This window comes from Ranitomeya imitator, chromosome 6 (assembly GCF_032444005.1).
Source record: "Ranitomeya imitator isolate aRanImi1 chromosome 6, aRanImi1.pri, whole genome shotgun sequence".
NCBI lineage: Eukaryota > Metazoa > Chordata > Amphibia > Anura > Dendrobatidae > Ranitomeya > Ranitomeya imitator.
This window is the reverse complement of record NC_091287.1, coordinates 476,781,075-476,801,950: the sequence shown is the minus strand read 5'-3', so window position 1 is coordinate 476,801,950 and position 20,876 is coordinate 476,781,075. Positions and strand designations below refer to the sequence as shown.

Sequence of the window (20,876 nt, the reverse complement as noted above, 5' to 3'; positions counted from 1 at the left end):
GAAAAAGACATTACTGCTGCCGGCCGGCCGGCCAGCCTCTAAAAATCATCCCCGGGGCGCCTGCTGAAAATCTGCCCCCTTCACAGTCCGGGATGTTTATAACGCCATCATTTCCAGAAGGCAGGCTGCGGGGTCAATGAGCACTCCTAGCCACGGCAGGGATCTCGGTGTGAGGCATGCGAGGAGGCGGCAGGGTAGCGTCCTTAGCTGCAGTCTCAGAGGCCTTGTGGGGCTTGGGGCATCCAGCCTCTAGGTTATGTAAGGTCGGTCTCTGGCAAGGCACCGCTCTATACTAGCCGAGCTGAGCAAGGGGGCAAAATGTCATCAAAACAGTCTACAGCACCTGGTGTTCCCTGGAGGTCTCCCATCCAAGTACTGTCCAAGCCCAACCCTGCTTTGCTTCCGAGATCAGACGAGATCGGGCGTATCCAGGGTGGTGTGGCCAGTAGACACTGCTTGGCCCATCGACTGGCCAGCCTTCCTCAGGCTCGCGTGGTGGCGAGAACTCTGACCATGTGGAGGCGGGCTCCGTAGGGCCCATGCAAAGGCTGGGCTGCCACTATAGGCGTTGCTTGTTTTGCAGTGAAACACCCGCCGCAGCAGGGCCTGAGCATCAGGTGTCTTTAAAAATGGCTCAATGCAGGGTCTCCTGCAGGCTAAACCATTCATCTGGGGGGGAAGTGACAGAAAGAGCCAGCTGGAGCCGCAACTTGAGGCGGATCGAGACGTCCAGGAGCGAATGAAGGAAGAGGGTGAGATGGTTGTGAGTGACTGTGAGCTGCTCTTCGGGGGCTCATGTTGCCTGCAAAGGTGTTCTGCTTGCTTTGACCTGTAAACTGGCCACCAGGTTGCCGGCGGTTGCTTCCAAGCCCGCAGGAGGCCCTGGTCCTGTTGAAAAGAAGCCTAGTATTAAAAGTAGATAAGCAACAATGCTGGAGGCCCACGGTGATGAGAAGGATGCTGGCATTTTGCAAGGATGGAACAGCGCAAGAGTGAAAGCAAATGAAAAAAGCATGTGTGCCCTTGTGAAAGGGAATGGAAAAAAGGCATAGAGGAGAGTGACCCCTGCTGGTGGAAGGAAGGAAAAACAAAAGCCTACAGCACCTGGTATTCCCAGGCGGTCTCCCATCCAAGTACTAACCAGGCCTGACTCTGCTTAGCTTCCGAGATCAGACGAGATCGGGCGTGTTCAGAGTGGTGTGGCCGTAGGCAGAGACAGGCCTCTCACTTGCTGCTTTTCTACTTTGCAGTCTGGCTGCCCTGTCCAGTGCTGAGTAAGAGGCCCTTTTGTGCTTTCCTTTCTCTTCACTTTTTTGCTGTCTCCCTTAAAGGGTTTGTAGGCAGAACGCCCTGCTCAGAGCTGCTGAGCTCACTGATCGGCTGCCGACGTGACGTCAGCGTCGCAGCTAATGCCACAGACCTAGAGCAGCGCTAAGACCCTCTGGTGGACCCGGGTAGGGTGAGTACAGGGTGGTTTGTTGCTTTCTAATAGCCTGCAAGCTGGGATGAACTTTTATTGAAAGGGAACAACCCCTTTGACTGTCTGCAGCGCGCCACAACTAGGAAGCGCACACTCACACGCAAGCGAGCACGCACATATGCTTGCATGTGGCCACACCTATTTGCCCCTGCAGGCTCAGCGCCACCATGCGTCAGACTCTCTTGTTTTTTCTTCTTCTTATGATTATTTCTGTGCCTCAGCAGGAAAACACCCCCCAATTCCCTCCCGCTCCTTCCCAGCCCTGAATTTGGATCCTGGGTAGCCATCTGATTGGGTTAGTTACACAAGCTTCTTTGCAGAAAAAGACATTACTGCTGCCGGCCGGCCGGCCGGCCAGCCTCTAAAAATCATCCCCGGGGCGCCTGCTGAAAATCTGCCCCCTTCACAGTCCGGGATGTTTATAACGCCATCATTTCCAGAAGGCAGGCTGCGGGTCTCGGTGTGAGGCATGCGAGGAGGCGGCAGGGTAGCGTCCTTAGCTGCAGTCTCAGAGGCCTTGTGGGGCTTGGGGCATCCAGCCTCTAGGTTATGTAAGGTCGGTCTCTGGCAAGGCACCGCTCTATACTAGCCGAGCTGAGCAAGGGGGCAAAATGTCATCAAAACAGTCTACAGCACCTGGTGTTCCCAGGCGGTCTCCCATCCAAGTACTGTCCAAGCCCAACCCTGCTTTGCTTCCGAGATCGGGCGTATCCAGGGTGGTGTGGCCAGTAGACACTGCTTGGCCCATCAATTGGCCAGCCTTCCTCAGGCTCGCGTGGTGGCGAGAACTCTGACCATGTGGAGGCGGGCTCCGAAGGGCCCATGCAAAGGCTGGGCTGCCACTATAGGCGTTGTTTGTTTTGCAGTGAAACACCCGCCGCAGCAGGGCCTGAGCATCAGGTGTCTTTAAAAATGGCTCGATGCAGGGTCTCCTGCAGGCTAAACCATTCATCTGGGGGGGAAGTGACAGAAAGAGCCAGCTGGAGCCGCAACTTGAGGCGGATCGAGACGTCCAGGAGCGAATGAAGGAAGAGGGTGAGATGGTTGTGAGTGACTGTGAGCTGCTCTTCGGGGGGTCATGTTGCCTGCAAAGGTGTTCTGCTTGCTTTGACCTATAAAATGGCCACCAGGTTGCCGGCGGTTGCTTCCAAGCCCGCAGGAGGCGCTGGTCCTGTTGAAAAGAAGCCTAGTATTAAAAGTAAATAAGCAACAATGCTGGAGGCCCACGGTGATGAGAAGGATGCTGGCATTTTGCAAGGATGGAACAGCGCAAGAGTGAAAGCAAATGAAAAAAGCATGTGTGCCCTTGTGAAAGGGAATGGAAAAAAGGCATAGAGGAGAGTGACCCCTGCTGGTGGAAGGAATGAAAAACAAAAGCCTACAGCACCTGGTATTCCCAGGCGGTCTCCCATCCAAGTACTAACCAGGCCTGACTCTGCTTAGCTTCCGAGATCAGACGAGATCGGGCGTGTTCAGAGTGGTGTGGCCGTAGGCAGAGACAGGCCTCTCACTTGCTGCTTTTCTACTTTGCAGTCTGGCTGCCCTGTCCAGTGCTGAGTAAGAGGCCCTTTTGTGCTTTCCTTTCTCTTCACTTTTTTGCTGTCTCCCTTAAAGGGTTTGTAGGCAGAACGCCCTGCTCAGAGCTGCTGAGCTCACTGATCGGCTGCCGACGTGACGTCAGCGTCGCAGCTAATGCCACAGACCTAGAGCAGCGCTAAGACCCTCTGGTGGACCCGGGTAGGGTGAGTACAGGGTGGTTTGTTGCTTTCTAATAGCCTGCAAGCTGGGATGAACTTTTATTGAAAGGGAACAACCCCTTTGACTGTCTGCAGCGCGCCACAACTAGGAAGCGCACACTCACACGCAAGCGAGCACGCACATATGCTTGCATGTGGCCACACCTATTTGCCCCTGCAGGCTCAGCGCCACCATGCGTCAGACTCTCTTGTTTTTTCTTCTTCTTATGATTATTTCTGTGCCTCAGCAGGAAAACACCCCCCAATTCCCTCCCGCTCCTTCCCAGCCCTGAATTTGGATCCTGGGTAGCCATCTGATTGGGTTAGTTACACAAGCTTCTTTGCAGAAAAAGACATTACTGCTGCCGGCCAGCCTCTAAAAATCATCCCCGGGGCGCCTGCTGAAAATCTGCCCCCTTCACAGTCCGGGATGTTTATAACGCCATCATTTCCAGAAGGCAGGCTGCGGGGTCAATGAGCACTCCTAGCCACGGCAGGGATCTCGGTGTGAGGCATGCGAGGAGGCGGCAGGGTAGCGTCCTTAGCTGCAGTCTCAGAGGCCTTGTGGGGCTTGGGGCATCCAGCCTCTAGGTTATGTAAGGTCGGTCTCTGGCAAGGCACCGCTCTATACTAGCCGAGCTGAGCAAGGGGGCAAAATGTCATCAAAACAGTCTACAGCACCTGGTGTTCCCTGGAGGTCTCCCATCCAAGTACTGTCCAAGCCCAACCCTGCTTTGCTTCCGAGATCAGACGAGATCGGGCGTATCCAGGGTGGTGTGGCCAGTAGACACTGCTTGGCCCATCGACTGGCCAGCCTTCCTCAGGCTCGCGTGGTGGCGAGAACTCTGACCATGTGGAGGCGGGCTCCGAAGGGCCCATGCAAAGGCTGGGCTGCCACTATAGGCGTTGCTTGTTTTGCAGTGAAACACCCGCCGCAGCAGGGCCTGAGCATCAGGTGTCTTTAAAAATGGCTCAATGCAGGGTCTCCTGCAGGCTAAACCATTCATCTGGGGGGGAAGTGACAGAAAGAGCCAGCTGGAGCCGCAACTTGAGGCGGATCGAGACGTCCAGGAGCGAATGAAGGAAGAGGGTGAGATGGTTGTGAGTGACTGTGAGCTGCTCTTCGGGGGCTCATGTTGCCTGCAAAGGTGTTCTGCTTGCTTTGACCTGTAAACTGGCCACCAGGTTGCCGGCGGTTGCTTCCAAGCCCGCAGGAGGCCCTGGTCCTGTTGAAAAGAAGCCTAGTATTAAAAGTAGATAAGCAACAATGCTGGAGGCCCACGGTGATGAGAAGGATGCTGGCATTTTGCAAGGATGGAACAGCGCAAGAGTGAAAGCAAATGAAAAAAGCATGTGTGCCCTTGTGAAAGGGAATGGAAAAAAGGCATAGAGGAGAGTGACCCCTGCTGGTGGAAGGAAGGAAAAACAAAAGCCTACAGCACCTGGTATTCCCAGGCGGTCTCCCATCCAAGTACTAACCAGGCCTGACTCTGCTTAGCTTCCGAGATCAGACGAGATCGGGCGTGTTCAGAGTGGTGTGGCCGTAGGCAGAGACAGGCCTCTCACTTGCTGCTTTTCTACTTTGCAGTCTGGCTGCCCTGTCCAGTGCTGAGTAAGAGGCCCTTTTGTGCTTTCCTTTCTCTTCACTTTTTTGCTGTCTCCCTTAAAGGGTTTGTAGGCAGAACGCCCTGCTCAGAGCTGCTGAGCTCACTGATCGGCTGCCGACGTGACGTCAGCGTCGCAGCTAATGCCACAGACCTAGAGCAGCGCTAAGACCCTCTGGTGGACCCGGGTAGGGTGAGTACAGGGTGGTTTGTTGCTTTCTAATAGCCTGCAAGCTGGGATGAACTTTTATTGAAAGGGAACAACCCCTTTGACTGTCTGCAGCGCGCCACAACTAGGAAGCGCACACTCACACGCAAGCGAGCACGCACATATGCTTGCATGTGGCCACACCTATTTGCCCCTGCAGGCTCAGCGCCACCATGCGTCAGACTCTCTTGTTTTTTCTTCTTCTTATGATTATTTCTGTGCCTCAGCAGGAAAACACCCCCCAATTCCCTCCCGCTCCTTCCCAGCCCTGAATTTGGATCCTGGGTAGCCATCTGATTGGGTTAGTTACACAAGCTTCTTTGCAGAAAAAGACATTACTGCTGCCGGCCGGCCGGCCGGCCAGCCTCTAAAAATCATCCCCGGGGCGCCTGCTGAAAATCTGCCCCCTTCACAGTCCGGGATGTTTATAACGCCATCATTTCCAGAAGGCAGGCTGCGGGTCTCGGTGTGAGGCATGCGAGGAGGCGGCAGGGTAGCGTCCTTAGCTGCAGTCTCAGAGGCCTTGTGGGGCTTGGGGCATCCAGCCTCTAGGTTATGTAAGGTCGGTCTCTGGCAAGGCACCGCTCTATACTAGCCGAGCTGAGCAAGGGGGCAAAATGTCATCAAAACAGTCTACAGCACCTGGTGTTCCCAGGCGGTCTCCCATCCAAGTACTGTCCAAGCCCAACCCTGCTTTGCTTCCGAGATCGGGCGTATCCAGGGTGGTGTGGCCAGTAGACACTGCTTGGCCCATCAATTGGCCAGCCTTCCTCAGGCTCGCGTGGTGGCGAGAACTCTGACCATGTGGAGGCGGGCTCCGAAGGGCCCATGCAAAGGCTGGGCTGCCACTATAGGCGTTGTTTGTTTTGCAGTGAAACACCCGCCGCAGCAGGGCCTGAGCATCAGGTGTCTTTAAAAATGGCTCGATGCAGGGTCTCCTGCAGGCTAAACCATTCATCTGGGGGGGAAGTGACAGAAAGAGCCAGCTGGAGCCGCAACTTGAGGCGGATCGAGACGTCCAGGAGCGAATGAAGGAAGAGGGTGAGATGGTTGTGAGTGACTGTGAGCTGCTCTTCGGGGGGTCATGTTGCCTGCAAAGGTGTTCTGCTTGCTTTGACCTATAAAATGGCCACCAGGTTGCCGGCGGTTGCTTCCAAGCCCGCAGGAGGCGCTGGTCCTGTTGAAAAGAAGCCTAGTATTAAAAGTAAATAAGCAACAATGCTGGAGGCCCACGGTGATGAGAAGGATGCTGGCATTTTGCAAGGATGGAACAGCGCAAGAGTGAAAGCAAATGAAAAAAGCATGTGTGCCCTTGTGAAAGGGAATGGAAAAAAGGCATAGAGGAGAGTGACCCCTGCTGGTGGAAGGAATGAAAAACAAAAGCCTACAGCACCTGGTATTCCCAGGCGGTCTCCCATCCAAGTACTAACCAGGCCTGACTCTGCTTAGCTTCCGAGATCAGACGAGATCGGGCGTGTTCAGAGTGGTGTGGCCGTAGGCAGAGACAGGCCTCTCACTTGCTGCTTTTCTACTTTGCAGTCTGGCTGCCCTGTCCAGTGCTGAGTAAGAGGCCCTTTTGTGCTTTCCTTTCTCTTCACTTTTTTGCTGTCTCCCTTAAAGGGTTTGTAGGCAGAACGCCCTGCTCAGAGCTGCTGAGCTCACTGATCGGCTGCCGACGTGACGTCAGCGTCGCAGCTAATGCCACAGACCTAGAGCAGCGCTAAGACCCTCTGGTGGACCCGGGTAGGGTGAGTACAGGGTGGTTTGTTGCTTTCTAATAGCCTGCAAGCTGGGATGAACTTTTATTGAAAGGGAACAACCCCTTTGACTGTCTGCAGCGCGCCACAACTAGGAAGCGCACACTCACACGCAAGCGAGCACGCACATATGCTTGCATGTGGCCACACCTATTTGCCCCTGCAGGCTCAGCGCCACCATGCGTCAGACTCTCTTGTTTTTTCTTCTTCTTATGATTATTTCTGTGCCTCAGCAGGAAAACACCCCCCAATTCCCTCCCGCTCCTTCCCAGCCCTGAATTTGGATCCTGGGTAGCCATCTGATTGGGTTAGTTACACAAGCTTCTTTGCAGAAAAAGACATTACTGCTGCCGGCCGGCCGGCCAGCCTCTAAAAATCATCCCCGGGGCGCCTGCTGAAAATCTGCCCCCTTCACAGTCCGGGATGTTTATAACGCCATCATTTCCAGAAGGCAGGCTGCGGGGTCAATGAGCACTCCTAGCCACGGCAGGGATCTCGGTGTGAGGCATGCGAGGAGGCGGCAGGGTAGCGTCCTTAGCTGCAGTCTCAGAGGCCTTGTGGGGCTTGGGGCATCCAGCCTCTAGGTTATGTAAGGTCGGTCTCTGGCAAGGCACCGCTCTATACTAGCCGAGCTGAGCAAGGGGGCAAAATGTCATCAAAACAGTCTACAGCACCTGGTGTTCCCTGGAGGTCTCCCATCCAAGTACTGTCCAAGCCCAACCCTGCTTTGCTTCCGAGATCAGACGAGATCGGGCGTATCCAGGGTGGTGTGGCCAGTAAACACTGCTTGGCCCATCGACTGGCCAGCCTTCCTCAGGCTCGCGTGGTGGCGAGAACTCTGACCATGTGGAGGCGGGCTCCGAAGGGCCCATGCAAAGGCTGGGCTGCCACTATAGGCGTTGCTTGTTTTGCAGTGAAACACCCGCCGCAGCAGGGCCTGAGCATCAGGTGTCTTTAAAAATGGCTCAATGCAGGGTCTCCTGCAGGCTAAACCATTCATCTGGGGGGGAAGTGACAGAAAGAGCCAGCTGGAGCCGCAACTTGAGGCGGATCGAGACGTCCAGGAGCGAATGAAGGAAGAGGGTGAGATGGTTGTGAGTGACTGTGAGCTGCTCTTCGGGGGCTCATGTTGCCTGCAAAGGTGTTCTGCTTGCTTTGACCTGTAAACTGGCCACCAGGTTGCCGGCGGTTGCTTCCAAGCCCGCAGGAGGCCCTGGTCCTGTTGAAAAGAAGCCTAGTATTAAAAGTAGATAAGCAACAATGCTGGAGGCCCACGGTGATGAGAAGGATGCTGGCATTTTGCAAGGATGGAACAGCGCAAGAGTGAAAGCAAATGAAAAAAGCATGTGTGCCCTTGTGAAAGGGAATGGAAAAAAGGCATAGAGGAGAGTGACCCCTGCTGGTGGAAGGAAGGAAAAACAAAAGCCTACAGCACCTGGTATTCCCAGGCGGTCTCCCATCCAAGTACTAACCAGGCCTGACTCTGCTTAGCTTCCGAGATCAGACGAGATCGGGCGTGTTCAGAGTGGTGTGGCCGTAGGCAGAGACAGGCCTCTCACTTGCTGCTTTTCTACTTTGCAGTCTGGCTGCCCTGTCCAGTGCTGAGTAAGAGGCCCTTTTGTGCTTTCCTTTCTCTTCACTTTTTTGCTGTCTCCCTTAAAGGGTTTGTAGGCAGAACGCCCTGCTCAGAGCTGCTGAGCTCACTGATCGGCTGCCGACGTGACGTCAGCGTCGCAGCTAATGCCACAGACTTAGAGCAGCGCTGAGACCCTCTGGTGGACCCGGGTAGGGTGAGTACAGGGTGGTTTGTTGCTTTCTAATAGCCTGCAAGCTGGGATGAACTTTTATTGAAAGGGAACAACCCCTTTGACTGTCTGCAGCGCGCCACAACTAGGAAGCGCACACTCACACGCAAGCGAGCACGCACATATGCTTGCATGTGGCCACACCTATTTGCCCCTGCAGGCTCAGCGCCACCATGCGTCAGACTCTCTTGTTTTTTCTTCTTCTTATGATTATTTCTGTGCCTCAGCAGGAAAACACCCCCCAATTCCCTCCCGCTCCTTCCCAGCCCTGAATTTGGATCCTGGGTAGCCATCTGATTGGGTTAGTTACACAAGCTTCTTTGCAGAAAAAGACATTACTGCTGCCGGCCGGCCGGCCAGCCTCTAAAAATCATCCCCGGGGCGCCTGCTGAAAATCTGCCCCCTTCACAGTCCGGGATGTTTATAACGCCATCATTTCCAGAAGGCAGGCTGCGGGGTCAATGAGCACTCCTAGCCACGGCAGGGATCTCGGTGTGAGGCATGCGAGGAGGCGGCAGGGTAGCGTCCTTAGCTGCAGTCTCAGAGGCCTTGTGGGGCTTGGGGCATCCAGCCTCTAGGTTATGTAAGGTCGGTCTCTGGCAAGGCACCGCTCTATACTAGCCGAGCTGAGCAAGGGGGCAAAATGTCATCAAAACAGTCTACAGCACCTGGTGTTCCCTGGAGGTCTCCCATCCAAGTACTGTCCAAGCCCAACCCTGCTTTGCTTCCGAGATCAGACGAGATCGGGCGTATCCAGGGTGGTGTGGCCAGTAGACACTGCTTGGCCCATCGACTGGCCAGCCTTCCTCAGGCTCGCGTGGTGGCGAGAACTCTGACCATGTGGAGGCGGGCTCCGAAGGGCCCATGCAAAGGCTGGGCTGCCACTATAGGCGTTGCTTGTTTTGCAGTGAAACACCCGCCGCAGCAGGGCCTGAGCATCAGGTGTCTTTAAAAATGGCTCAATGCAGGGTCTCCTGCAGGCTAAACCATTCATCTGGGGGGGAAGTGACAGAAAGAGCCAGCTGGAGCCGCAACTTGAGGCGGATCGAGACGTCCAGGAGCGAATGAAGGAAGAGGGTGAGATGGTTGTGAGTGACTGTGAGCTGCTCTTCGGGGGCTCATGTTGCCTGCAAAGGTGTTCTGCTTGCTTTGACCTGTAAACTGGCCACCAGGTTGCCGGCGGTTGCTTCCAAGCCCGCAGGAGGCCCTGGTCCTGTTGAAAAGAAGCCTAGTATTAAAAGTAGATAAGCAACAATGCTGGAGGCCCACGGTGATGAGAAGGATGCTGGCATTTTGCAAGGATGGAACAGCGTAAGAGTGAAAGCAAATGAAAAAAGCATGTGTGCCCTTGTGAAAGGGAATGGAAAAAAGGCATAGAGGAGAGTGACCCCTGCTGGTGGAAGGAAGGAAAAACAAAAGCCTACAGCACCTGGTATTCCCAGGCGGTCTCCCATCCAAGTACTAACCAGGCCTGACTCTGCTTAGCTTCCGAGATCAGACGAGATCGGGCGTGTTCAGAGTGGTGTGGCCGTAGGCAGAGACAGGCCTCTCACTTGCTGCTTTTCTACTTTGCAGTCTGGCTGCCCTGTCCAGTGCTGAGTAAGAGGCCCTTTTGTGCTTTCCTTTCTCTTCACTTTTTTGCTGTCTCCCTTAAAGGGTTTGTAGGCAGAACGCCCTGCTCAGAGCTGCTGAGCTCACTGATCGGCTGCCGACGTGACGTCAGCGTCGCAGCTAATGCCACAGACCTAGAGCAGCGCTAAGACCCTCTGGTGGACCCGGGTAGGGTGAGTACAGGGTGGTTTGTTGCTTTCTAATAGCCTGCAAGCTGGGATGAACTTTTATTGAAAGGGAACAACCCCTTTGACTGTCTGCAGCGCGCCACAACTAGGAAGCGCACACTCACACGCAAGCGAGCACGCACATATGCTTGCATGTGGCCACACCTATTTGCCCCTGCAGGCTCAGAGCCACCATGCGTCAGACTCTCTTGTTTTTTCTTCTTCTTATGATTATTTCTGTGCCTCAGCAGGAAAACACCCCCCAATTCCCTCCCGCTCCTTCCCAGCCCTGAATTTGGATCCTGGGTAGCCATCTGATTGGGTTAGTTACACAAGCTTCTTTGCAGAAAAAGACATTACTGCTGCCGGCCGGCCGGCCGGCCAGCCTCTAAAAATCATCCCCGGGGCGCCTGCTGAAAATCTGCCCCCTTCACAGTCCGGGATGTTTATAACGCCATCATTTCCAGAAGGCAGGCTGCGGGTCTCGGTGTGAGGCATGCGAGGAGGCGGCAGGGTAGCGTCCTTAGCTGCAGTCTCAGAGGCCTTGTGGGGCTTGGGGCATCCAGCCTCTAGGTTATGTAAGGTCGGTCTCTGGCAAGGCACCGCTCTATACTAGCCGAGCTGAGCAAGGGGGCAAAATGTCATCAAAACAGTCTACAGCACCTGGTGTTCCCAGGCGGTCTCCCATCCAAGTACTGTCCAAGCCCAACCCTGCTTTGCTTCCGAGATCGGGCGTATCCAGGGTGGTGTGGCCAGTAGACACTGCTTGGCCCATCAATTGGCCAGCCTTCCTCAGGCTCGCGTGGTGGCGAGAACTCTGACCATGTGGAGGCGGGCTCCGAAGGGCCCATGCAAAGGCTGGGCTGCCACTATAGGCGTTGTTTGTTTTGCAGTGAAACACCCGCCGCAGCAGGGCCTGAGCATCAGGTGTCTTTAAAAATGGCTCGATGCAGGGTCTCCTGCAGGCTAAACCATTCATCTGGGGGGGAAGTGACAGAAAGAGCCAGCTGGAGCCGCAACTTGAGGCGGATCGAGACGTCCAGGAGCGAATGAAGGAAGAGGGTGAGATGGTTGTGAGTGACTGTGAGCTGCTCTTCGGGGGGTCATGTTGCCTGCAAAGGTGTTCTGCTTGCTTTGACCTATAAAATGGCCACCAGGTTGCCGGCGGTTGCTTCCAAGCCCGCAGGAGGCGCTGGTCCTGTTGAAAAGAAGCCTAGTATTAAAAGTAAATAAGCAACAATGCTGGAGGCCCACGGTGATGAGAAGGATGCTGGCATTTTGCAAGGATGGAACAGCGCAAGAGTGAAAGCAAATGAAAAAAGCATGTGTGCCCTTGTGAAAGGGAATGGAAAAAAGGCATAGAGGAGAGTGACCCCTGCTGGTGGAAGGAAGGAAAAACAAAAGCCTACAGCACCTGGTATTCCCAGGCGGTCTCCCATCCAAGTACTAACCAGGCCTGACTCTGCTTAGCTTCCGAGATCAGACGAGATCGGGCGTGTTCAGAGTGGTGTGGCCGTAGGCAGAGACAGGCCTCTCACTTGCTGCTTTTCTACTTTGCAGTCTGGCTGCCCTGTCCAGTGCTGAGTAAGAGGCCCTTTTGTGCTTTCCTTTCTCTTCACTTTTTTGCTGTCTCCCTTAAAGGGTTTGTAGGCAGAACGCCCTGCTCAGAGCTGCTGAGCTCACTGATCGGCTGCCGACGTGACGTCAGCGTCGCAGCTAATGCCACAGACCTAGAGCAGCGCTAAGACCCTCTGGTGGACCCGGGTAGGGTGAGTACAGGGTGGTTTGTTGCTTTCTAATAGCCTGCAAGCTGGGATGAACTTTTATTGAAAGGGAACAACCCCTTTGACTGTCTGCAGCGCGCCACAACTAGGAAGCGCACACTCACACGCAAGCGAGCACGCACATATGCTTGCATGTGGCCACACCTATTTGCCCCTGCAGGCTCAGCGCCACCATGCGTCAGACTCTCTTGTTTTTTCTTCTTCTTATGATTATTTCTGTGCCTCAGCAGGAAAACACCCCCCAATTCCCTCCCGCTCCTTCCCAGCCCTGAATTTGGATCCTGGGTAGCCATCTGATTGGGTTAGTTACACAAGCTTCTTTGCAGAAAAAGACATTACTGCTGCCGACCGGCCGGCCGGCCGGCCAGCCTCTAAAAATCATCCCCGGGGCGCCTGCTGAAAATCTGCCCCCTTCACAGTCCGGGATGTTTATAACGCCATCATTTCCAGAAGGCAGGCTGCGGGTCTCGGTGTGAGGCATGCGAGGAGGCGGCAGGGTAGCGTCCTTAGCTGCAGTCTCAGAGGCCTTGTGGGGCTTGGGGCATCCAGCCTCTAGGTTATGTAAGGTCGGTCTCTGGCAAGGCACCGCTCTATACTAGCTGAGCTGAGCAAGGGGGCAAAATGTCATCAAAACAGTCTACAGCACCTGGTGTTCCCAGGCGGTCTCCCATCCAAGTACTGTCCAAGCCCAGCCCTGCTTTGCTTCCGAGATCAGACAAGATCAGGCGTATCCAGGGTGGTATGGCCAGTAGACACTGCTTGGCCCATCGACTGGCCAGCCTTCCTCAGGCTCGCGTGGTGGCGAGAACTCTGACCATGTGGAGGCGGGCTCCGAAGGGCCCATGCAAAGGCTGGGCTGCCACTATAGGCGTTGTTTGTTTTGCAGTGAAACACCCGCCGCAGCAGGGCCTGAGCATCAGGTGTCTTTAAAAATGGCTCGATGCAGGGTCTCCTGCAGGCTAAACCATTCATCTGGGGGGGAAGTGACAGAAAGAGCCAGCTGGAGCCGCAACTTGAGGCGGATCGAGACGTCCAGGAGCGAATGAAGGAAGAGGGTGAGATGGTTGTGAGTGACTGTGAGCTGCTCTTCGGGGGGTCATGTTGCCTGCAAAGGTGTTCTGCTTGCTTTGACCTATAAAATGGCCACCAGGTTGCCGGCGGTTGCTTCCAAGCCCGCAGGAGGCGCTGGTCCTGTTGAAAAGAAGCCTAGTATTAAAAGTAAATAAGCAACAATGCTGGAGGCCCACGGTGATGAGAAGGATGCTGGCATTTTGCAAGGATGGAACAGCGCAAGAGTGAAAGCAAATGAAAAAAGCATGTGTGCCCTTGTGAAAGGGAATGGAAAAAAGGCATAGAGGAGAGTGACCCCTGCTGGTGGAAGGAAGGAAAAACAAAAGCCTACAGCACCTGGTATTCCCAGGCGGTCTCCCATCCAAGTACTAACCAGGCCTGACTCTGCTTAGCTTCCGAGATCAGACGAGATCGGGCGTGTTCAGAGTGGTGTGGCCGTAGGCAGAGACAGGCCTCTCACTTGCTGCTTTTCTACTTTGCAGTCTGGCTGCCCTGTCCAGTGCTGAGTAAGAGGCCCTTTTGTGCTTTCCTTTCTCTTCACTTTTTTGCTGTCTCCCTTAAAGGGTTTGTAGGCAGAACGCCCTGCTCAGAGCTGCTGAGCTCACTGATCGGCTGCCGACGTGACGTCAGCGTCGCAGCTAATGCCACAGACCTAGAGCAGCGCTGAGACCCTCTGGTGGACCCGGGTAGGGTGAGTACAGGGTGGTTTGTTGCTTTCTAATAGCCTGCAAGCTGGGATGAACTTTTATTGAAAGGGAACAACCCCTTTGACTGTCTGCAGCGCGCCACAACTAGGAAGCGCACACTCACACGCAAGCGAGCACGCACATATGCTTGCATGTGGCCACACCTATTTGCCCCTGCAGGCTCAGCGCCACCATGCGTCAGACTCTCTTGTTTTTTCTTCTTCTTATGATTATTTCTGTGCCTCAGCAGGAAAACACCCCCCAATTCCCTCCCGCTCCTTCCCAGCCCTGAATTTGGATCCTGGGTAGCCATCTGATTGGGTTAGTTACACAAGCTTCTTTGCAGAAAAAGACATTACTGCTGCCGGCCGGCCGGCCGGCCAGCCTCTAAAAATCATCCCCGGGGCGCCTGCTGAAAATCTGCCCCCTTCACAGTCCAGGATGTTTATAACGCCATCATTTCCAGAAGGCAGGCTGCGGGGTCAATGAGCACTCCTAGCCACGGCAGGGATCTCGGTGTGAGGCATGCGAGGAGGCGGCAGGGTAGCGTCCTTAGCTGCAGTCTCAGAGGCCTTGTGGGGCTTGGGGCATCCAGCCTCTAGGTTATGTAAGGTCGGTCTCTGGCAAGGCACCGCTCTATACTAGCCGAGCTGAGCAAGGGGGCAAAATGTCATCAAAATAGTCTACAGCACCTGGTGTTCCCTGGAGGTCTCCCATCCAAGTACTGTCCAAGCCCAGCCCTGCTTTGCTTCCGAGATCAGACGAGATCGGGCGTATCCAGGGTGGTGTGGCCAGTAGACACTGCTTGGCCCATCGACTGGCCAGCCTTCCTCAGGCTCGCGTGGTGGCGAGAACTCTGACCATGTGGAGGCGGGCTCCGAAGGGCCCATGCAAAGGCTGGGCTGCCACTATAGGCGTTGCTTGTTTTGCAGTGAAACACCCGCCGCAGCAGGGCCTGAGCATCAGGTGTCTTTAAAAATGGCTCAATGCAGGGTCTCCTGCAGGCTAAACCATTCATCTGGGGGGGAAGTGACAGAAAGAGCCAGCTGGAGCCGCAACTTGAGGCGGATCGAGACGTCCAGGAGCGAATGAAGGAAGAGGGTGAGATGGTTGTGAGTGACTGTGAGCTGCTCTTCGGGGGCTCATGTTGCCTGCAAAGGTGTTCTGCTTGCTTTGACCTGTAAACTGGCCACCAGGTTGCCGGCGGTTGCTTCCAAGCCCGCAGGAGGCCCTGGTCCTGTTGAAAAGAAGCCTAGTATTAAAAGTAGATAAGCAACAATGCTGGAGGCCCACGGTGATGAGAAGGATGCTGGCATTTTGCAAGGATGGAACAGCGCAAGAGTGAAAGCAAATGAAAAAAGCATGTGTGCCCTTGTGAAAGGGAATGGAAAAAAGGCATAGAGGAGAGTGACCCCTGCTGGTGGAAGGAAGGAAAAACAAAAGCCTACAGCACCTGGTATTCCCAGGCGGTCTCCCATCCAAGTACTAACCAGGCCTGACTCTGCTTAGCTTCCGAGATCAGACGAGATCGGGCGTGTTCAGAGTGGTGTGGCCGTAGGCAGAGACAGGCCTCTCACTTGCTGCTTTTCTACTTTGCAGTCTGGCTGCCCTGTCCAGTGCTGAGTAAGAGGCCCTTTTGTGCTTTCCTTTCTCTTCACTTTTTTGCTGTCTCCCTTAAAGGGTTTGTAGGCAGAACGCCCTGCTCAGAGCTGCTGAGCTCACTGATCGGCTGCCGACGTGACGTCAGCGTCGCAGCTAATGCCACAGACCTAGAGCAGCGCTAAGACCCTCTGGTGGACCCGGGTAGGGTGAGTACAGGGTGGTTTGTTGCTTTCTAATAGCCTGCAAGCTGGGATGAACTTTTATTGAAAGGGAACAACCCCTTTGACTGTCTGCAGCGCGCCACAACTAGGAAGCGCACACTCACACGCAAGCGAGCACGCACATATGCTTGCATGTGGCCACACCTATTTGCCCCTGCAGGCTCAGCGCCACCATGCGTCAGACTCTCTTGTTTTTTCTTCTTCTTATGATTATTTCTGTGCCTCAGCAGGAAAACACCCCCCAATTCCCTCCCGCTCCTTCCCAGCCCTGAATTTGGATCCTGGGTAGCCATCTGATTGGGTTAGTTACACAAGCTTCTTTGCAGAAAAAGACATTACTGCTGCCGGCCGGCCGGCCGGCCAGCCTCTAAAAATCATCCCCGGGGCGCCTGCTGAAAATCTGCCCCCTTCACAGTCCGGGATGTTTATAACGCCATCATTTCCAGAAGGCAGGCTGCGGGTCTCGGTGTGAGGCATGCGAGGAGGCGGCAGGGTAGCGTCCTTAGCTGCAGTCTCAGAGGCCTTGTGGGGCTTGGGGCATCCAGCCTCTAGGTTATGTAAGGTCGGTCTCTGGCAAGGCACCGCTCTATACTAGCCGAGCTGAGCAAGGGGGCAAAATGTCATCAAAACAGTCTACAGCACCTGGTGTTCCCAGGCGGTCTCCCATCCAAGTACTGTCCAAGCCCAACCCTGCTTTGCTTCCGAGATCGGGCGTATCCAGGGTGGTGTGGCCAGTAGACACTGCTTGGCCCATCAATTGGCCAGCCTTCCTCAGGCTCGCGTGGTGGCGAGAACTCTGACCATGTGGAGGCGGGCTCCGAAGGGCCCATGCAAAGGCTGGGCTGCCACTATAGGCGTTGTTTGTTTTGCAGTGAAACACCCGCCGCAGCAGGGCCTGAGCATCAGGTGTCTTTAAAAATGGCTCGATGCAGGGTCTCCTGCAGGCTAAACCATTCATCTGGGGGGGAAGTGACAGAAAGAGCCAGCTGGAGCCGCAACTTGAGGCGGATCGAGACGTCCAGGAGCGAATGAAGGAAGAGGGTGAGATGGTTGTGAGTGACTGTGAGCTGCTCTTCGGGGGGTCATGTTGCCTGCAAAGGTGTTCTGCTTGCTTTGACCTATAAAATGGCCACCAGGTTGCCGGCGGTTGCTTCCAAGCCCGCAGGAGGCGCTGGTCCTGTTGAAAAGAAGCCTAGTATTAAAAGTAAATAAGCAACAATGCTGGAGGCCCACGGTGATGAGAAGGATGCTGGCATTTTGCAAGGATGGAACAGCGCAAGAGTGAAAGCAAATGAAAAAAGCATGTGTGCCCTTGTGAAAGGGAATGGAAAAAAGGCATAGAGGAGAGTGACCCCTGCTGGTGGAAGGAAGGAAAAACAAAAGCCTACAGCACCTGGTATTCCCAGGCGGTCTCCCATCCAAGTACTAACCAGGCCTGACTCTGCTTAGCTTCCGAGATCAGACGAGATCGGGCGTGTTCAGAGTGGTGTGGCCGTAGGCAGAGACAGCCCTCTCACTTGCTGCTTTTCTACTTTGCAGTCTGGCTGCCCTGTCCAGTGCTGAGTAAGAGGCCCTTTTGTGCTTTCCTTTCTCTTCACTTTTTTGCTGTCTCCCTTAAAGGGTTTGTAGGCAGAACGCCCTGCTCAGAGCTGCTGAGCTCACTGATCGGCTGCCGACGTGACGTCAGCGTCGCAGCTAATGCCACAGACCTAGAGCAGCGCTGAGACCCTCTGGTGGACCCGGGTAGGGTGAGTACAGGGTGGTTTGTTGCTTTCTAATAGCCTGCAAGCTGGGATGAACTTTTATTGAAAGGGAACAACCCCTTTGACTGTCTGCAGCGCGCCACAACTAGGAAGCGCACACTCACACGCAAGCGAGCACGCACATATGCTTGCATGTGGCCACACCTATTTGCCCCTGCAGGCTCAGCGCCACCATGCGTCAGACTCTCTTGTTTTTTCTTCTTCTTATGATTATTTCTGTGCCTCAGCAGGAAAACACCCCCCAATTCCCTCCCGCTCCTTCCCAGCCCTGAATTTGGATCCTGGGTAGCCATCTGATTGGGTTAGTTACACAAGCTTCTTTGCAGAAAAAGACATTACTGCTGCCGGCCGGCCGGCCGGCCAGCCTCTAAAAATCATCCCCGGGGCGCCTGCTGAAAATCTGCCCCCTTCACAGTCCAGGATGTTTATAACGCCATCATTTCCAGAAGGCAGGCTGCGGGGTCAATGAGCACTCCTAGCCACGGCAGGGATCTCGGTGTGAGGCATGCGAGGAGGCGGCAGGGTAGCGTCCTTAGCTGCAGTCTCAGAGGCCTTGTGGGGCTTGGGGCATCCAGCCTCTAGGTTATGTAAGGTCGGTCTCTGGCAAGGCACCGCTCTATACTAGCCGAGCTGAGCAAGGGGGCAAAATGTCATCAAAATAGTCTACAGCACCTGGTGTTCCCTGGAGGTCTCCCATCCAAGTACTGTCCAAGCCCAGCCCTGCTTTGCTTCCGAGATCAGACGAGATCGGGCGTATCCAGGGTGGTGTGGCCAGTAGACACTGCTTGGCCCATCGACTGGCCAGCCTTCCTCAGGCTCGCGTGGTGGCGAGAACTCTGACCATGTGGAGGCGGGCTCCGAAGGGCCCATGCAAAGGCTGGGCTGCCACTATAGGCGTTGCTTGTTTTGCAGTGAAACACCCGCCGCAGCAGGGCCTGAGCATCAGGTGTCTTTAAAAATGGCTCAATGCAGGGTCTCCTGCAGGCTAAACCATTCATCTGGGGGGGAAGTGACAGAAAGAGCCAGCTGGAGCCGCAACTTGAGGCGGATCGAGACGTCCAGGAGCGAATGAAGGAAGAGGGTGAGATGGTTGTGAGTGACTGTGAGCTGCTCTTCGGGGGCTCATGTTGCCTGCAAAGGTGTTCTGCTTGCTTTGACCTGTAAACTGGCCACCAGGTTGCCGGCGGTTGCTTCCAAGCCCGCAGGAGGCCCTGGTCCTGTTGAAAAGAAGCCTAGTATTAAAAGTAGATAAGCAACAATGCTGGAGGCCCACGGTGATGAGAAGGATGCTGGCATTTTGCAAGGATGGAACAGCGCAAGAGTGAAAGCAAATGAAAAAAGCATGTGTGCCCTTGTGAAAGGGAATGGAAAAAAGGCATAGAGGAGAGTGACCCCTGCTGGTGGAAGGAAGGAAAAACAAAAGCCTACAGCACCTGGTATTCCCAGGCGGTCTCCCATCCAAGTACTAACCAGGCCTGACTCTGCTTAGCTTCCGAGATCAGACGAGATCGGGCGTGTTCAGAGTGGTGTGGCCGTAGGTAGAGACAGGCCTCTCACTTGCTGCTTTTCTACTTTGCAGTCTGGCTGCCCTGTCCAGTGCTGAGTAAGAGGCCCTTTTGTGCTTTCCTTTCTCTTCACTTTTTTGCTGTCTCCCTTAAAGGGTTTGTAGGCAGAACGCCCTGCTCAGAGCTGCTGAGCTCACTGATCGGCTGCCGACGTGACGTCAGCGTCGCAGCTAATGCCACAGACCTAGAGCAGCGCTAAGACCCTCTGGTGGACCCGGGTAGGGTGAGTACAGGGTGGTTTGTTGCTTTCTAATAGCCTGCAAGCTGGGATGAACTTTTATTGAAAGGGAACAACCCCTTTGACTGTCTGCAGCGCGCCACAACTAGGAAGCGCACACTCACACGCAAGCGAGCACGCACATATGCTTGCATGTGGCCACACCTATTTGCCCCTGCAGGCTCAGCGCCACCATGCGTCAGACTCTCTTGTTTTTTCTTCTTCTTATGATTATTTCTGTGCCTCAGCAGGAAAACACCCCCCAATTCCCTCCCGCTCCTTCCCAGCCCTGAATTTGGATCCTGGGTAGCCATCTGATTGGGTTAGTTACACAAGCTTCTTTGCAGAAAAAGACATTACTGCTGCCGGCCGGCCGGCCGGCCAGCCTCTAAAAATCATCCCCGGGGCGCCTGCTGAAAATCTGCCCCCTTCACAGTCCGGGATGTTTATAACGCCATCATTTCCAGAAGGCAGGCTGCGGGTCTCGGTGTGAGGCATGCGAGGAGGCGGCAGGGTAGCGTCCTTAGCTGCAGTCTCAGAGGCCTTGTGGGGCTTGGGGCATCCAGCCTCTAGGTTATGTAAGGTCGGTCTCTGGCAAGGCACCGCTCTATACTAGCCGAGCTGAGCAAGGGGGCAAAATGTCATCAAAACAGTCTACAGCACCTGGTGTTCCCAGGCGGTCTCCCATCCCAAGTACTGTCCAAGCCCAACCCTGCTTTGCTTCCGAGATCGGGCGTATCCAGGGTGGTGTGGCCAGTAGACACTGCTTGGCCCATCAATTGGCCAGCCTTCCTCAGGCTCGCGTGGTGGCGAGAACTCTGACCATGTGGAGGCGGGCTCCGAAGGGCCCATGCAAAGGCTGGGCTGCCACTATAGGCGTTGTTTGTTTTGCAGTGAAACACCCGCCGCAGCAGGGCCTGAGCATCAGGTGTCTTTAAAAATGGCTCGATGCAGGGTCTCCTGCAGGCTAAACCATTCATCTGGGGGGGAAGTGACAGAAAGAGCCAGCTGGAGCCGCAACTTGAGGCGGATCGAGACGTCCAGGAGCGAATGAAGGAAGAGGGTGAGATGGTTGTGAGTGACTGTGAGCTGCTCTTCGGGGGGTCATGTTGCCTGCAAAGGTGTTCTGCTTGCTTTGACCTATAAAATGGCCACCAGGTTGCCGGCGGTTGCTTCCAAGCCCGCAGGAGGCGCTGGTCCTGTTGAAAAGAAGCCTAGTATTAAAAGTAAATAAGCAACAATGCTGGAGGCCCACGGTGATGAGAAGGATGCTGGCATTTTGCAAGGATGGAACAGCGCAAGAGTGAAAGCAAATGAAAAAAGCATGTGTGCCCTTGTGAAAGGGAATGGAAAAAAGGCATAGAGGAGAGTGACCCCTGCTGGTGGAAGGAAGGAAAAACAAAAGCCTACAGCACCTGGTATTCCCAGGCGGTCTCCCATCCAAGTACTAACCAGGCCTGACTCTGCTTAGCTTCCGAGATCAGACGAGATCGGGCGTGTTCAGAGTGGTGTGGCCGTAGGCAGAGACAGGCCTCTCACTTGCTGCTTTTCTACTTTGCAGTCTGGCTGCCCTGTCCAGTGCTGAGTAAGAGGCCCTTT

At 54.8% G+C, this 20,876-nt stretch overlaps 18 non-coding genes and 6 pseudogenes across 18 annotated transcripts; all 24 read right to left on the bottom strand.

The window, feature by feature from the left end:
• Positions 1 to 331: 331 nt before the first annotated feature.
• On the bottom strand, positions 332 to 451 carry LOC138643971 (5S ribosomal RNA). The gene has a single exon (XR_011314477.1). It is a non-coding gene; the product is annotated as a 5S ribosomal RNA (ribosomal RNA).
• Positions 452 to 1,092: 641 nt separating this feature from the next.
• LOC138643864 (5S ribosomal RNA) lies at positions 1,093 to 1,211 on the bottom strand. The gene has a single exon (XR_011314375.1). It is a non-coding gene; the product is annotated as a 5S ribosomal RNA (ribosomal RNA).
• Positions 1,212 to 2,104: 893 nt separating this feature from the next.
• Positions 2,105 to 2,214, bottom strand: LOC138644172 (5S ribosomal RNA; annotated as a pseudogene).
• Positions 2,215 to 2,855: 641 nt separating this feature from the next.
• LOC138643863 (5S ribosomal RNA) lies at positions 2,856 to 2,974 on the bottom strand. The gene has a single exon (XR_011314374.1). It is a non-coding gene; the product is annotated as a 5S ribosomal RNA (ribosomal RNA).
• Positions 2,975 to 3,885: 911 nt separating this feature from the next.
• On the bottom strand, positions 3,886 to 4,005 carry LOC138643970 (5S ribosomal RNA). Its single transcript, XR_011314476.1, has one exon. It is a non-coding gene; the product is annotated as a 5S ribosomal RNA (ribosomal RNA).
• A 641-nt stretch (positions 4,006 to 4,646) lies between these two features.
• Positions 4,647 to 4,765, bottom strand: LOC138643862 (5S ribosomal RNA). Its single transcript, XR_011314373.1, has one exon. It is a non-coding gene; the product is annotated as a 5S ribosomal RNA (ribosomal RNA).
• An 893-nt stretch (positions 4,766 to 5,658) lies between these two features.
• On the bottom strand, positions 5,659 to 5,768 carry LOC138644171 (5S ribosomal RNA; annotated as a pseudogene).
• Positions 5,769 to 6,409: 641 nt separating this feature from the next.
• Positions 6,410 to 6,528, bottom strand: LOC138643861 (5S ribosomal RNA). Its single transcript, XR_011314372.1, has one exon. It is a non-coding gene; the product is annotated as a 5S ribosomal RNA (ribosomal RNA).
• A 919-nt stretch (positions 6,529 to 7,447) lies between these two features.
• Positions 7,448 to 7,567, bottom strand: LOC138644055 (5S ribosomal RNA). Its single transcript, XR_011314557.1, has one exon. It is a non-coding gene; the product is annotated as a 5S ribosomal RNA (ribosomal RNA).
• A 641-nt stretch (positions 7,568 to 8,208) lies between these two features.
• On the bottom strand, positions 8,209 to 8,327 carry LOC138643860 (5S ribosomal RNA). Its single transcript, XR_011314371.1, has one exon. It is a non-coding gene; the product is annotated as a 5S ribosomal RNA (ribosomal RNA).
• Positions 8,328 to 9,246: 919 nt separating this feature from the next.
• Positions 9,247 to 9,366, bottom strand: LOC138643969 (5S ribosomal RNA). The gene has a single exon (XR_011314475.1). It is a non-coding gene; the product is annotated as a 5S ribosomal RNA (ribosomal RNA).
• A 641-nt stretch (positions 9,367 to 10,007) lies between these two features.
• On the bottom strand, positions 10,008 to 10,126 carry LOC138643859 (5S ribosomal RNA). Its single transcript, XR_011314370.1, has one exon. It is a non-coding gene; the product is annotated as a 5S ribosomal RNA (ribosomal RNA).
• Positions 10,127 to 11,019: 893 nt separating this feature from the next.
• Positions 11,020 to 11,129, bottom strand: LOC138644170 (5S ribosomal RNA; annotated as a pseudogene).
• Positions 11,130 to 11,770: 641 nt separating this feature from the next.
• Positions 11,771 to 11,889, bottom strand: LOC138643858 (5S ribosomal RNA). Its single transcript, XR_011314369.1, has one exon. It is a non-coding gene; the product is annotated as a 5S ribosomal RNA (ribosomal RNA).
• An 897-nt stretch (positions 11,890 to 12,786) lies between these two features.
• Positions 12,787 to 12,906, bottom strand: LOC138644081 (5S ribosomal RNA; annotated as a pseudogene).
• A 641-nt stretch (positions 12,907 to 13,547) lies between these two features.
• LOC138643857 (5S ribosomal RNA) lies at positions 13,548 to 13,666 on the bottom strand. Its single transcript, XR_011314368.1, has one exon. It is a non-coding gene; the product is annotated as a 5S ribosomal RNA (ribosomal RNA).
• A 923-nt stretch (positions 13,667 to 14,589) lies between these two features.
• Positions 14,590 to 14,709, bottom strand: LOC138644028 (5S ribosomal RNA). Its single transcript, XR_011314531.1, has one exon. It is a non-coding gene; the product is annotated as a 5S ribosomal RNA (ribosomal RNA).
• A 641-nt stretch (positions 14,710 to 15,350) lies between these two features.
• LOC138643855 (5S ribosomal RNA) lies at positions 15,351 to 15,469 on the bottom strand. Its single transcript, XR_011314366.1, has one exon. It is a non-coding gene; the product is annotated as a 5S ribosomal RNA (ribosomal RNA).
• An 893-nt stretch (positions 15,470 to 16,362) lies between these two features.
• LOC138644169 (5S ribosomal RNA) lies at positions 16,363 to 16,472 on the bottom strand (annotated as a pseudogene).
• A 641-nt stretch (positions 16,473 to 17,113) lies between these two features.
• Positions 17,114 to 17,232, bottom strand: LOC138643853 (5S ribosomal RNA). The gene has a single exon (XR_011314365.1). It is a non-coding gene; the product is annotated as a 5S ribosomal RNA (ribosomal RNA).
• Positions 17,233 to 18,155: 923 nt separating this feature from the next.
• On the bottom strand, positions 18,156 to 18,275 carry LOC138644027 (5S ribosomal RNA). Its single transcript, XR_011314530.1, has one exon. It is a non-coding gene; the product is annotated as a 5S ribosomal RNA (ribosomal RNA).
• A 641-nt stretch (positions 18,276 to 18,916) lies between these two features.
• LOC138643911 (5S ribosomal RNA) lies at positions 18,917 to 19,035 on the bottom strand. Its single transcript, XR_011314420.1, has one exon. It is a non-coding gene; the product is annotated as a 5S ribosomal RNA (ribosomal RNA).
• An 893-nt stretch (positions 19,036 to 19,928) lies between these two features.
• On the bottom strand, positions 19,929 to 20,039 carry LOC138644261 (5S ribosomal RNA; annotated as a pseudogene).
• Positions 20,040 to 20,680: 641 nt separating this feature from the next.
• LOC138643852 (5S ribosomal RNA) lies at positions 20,681 to 20,799 on the bottom strand. Its single transcript, XR_011314364.1, has one exon. It is a non-coding gene; the product is annotated as a 5S ribosomal RNA (ribosomal RNA).
• Positions 20,800 to 20,876: the final 77 nt, after the last annotated feature.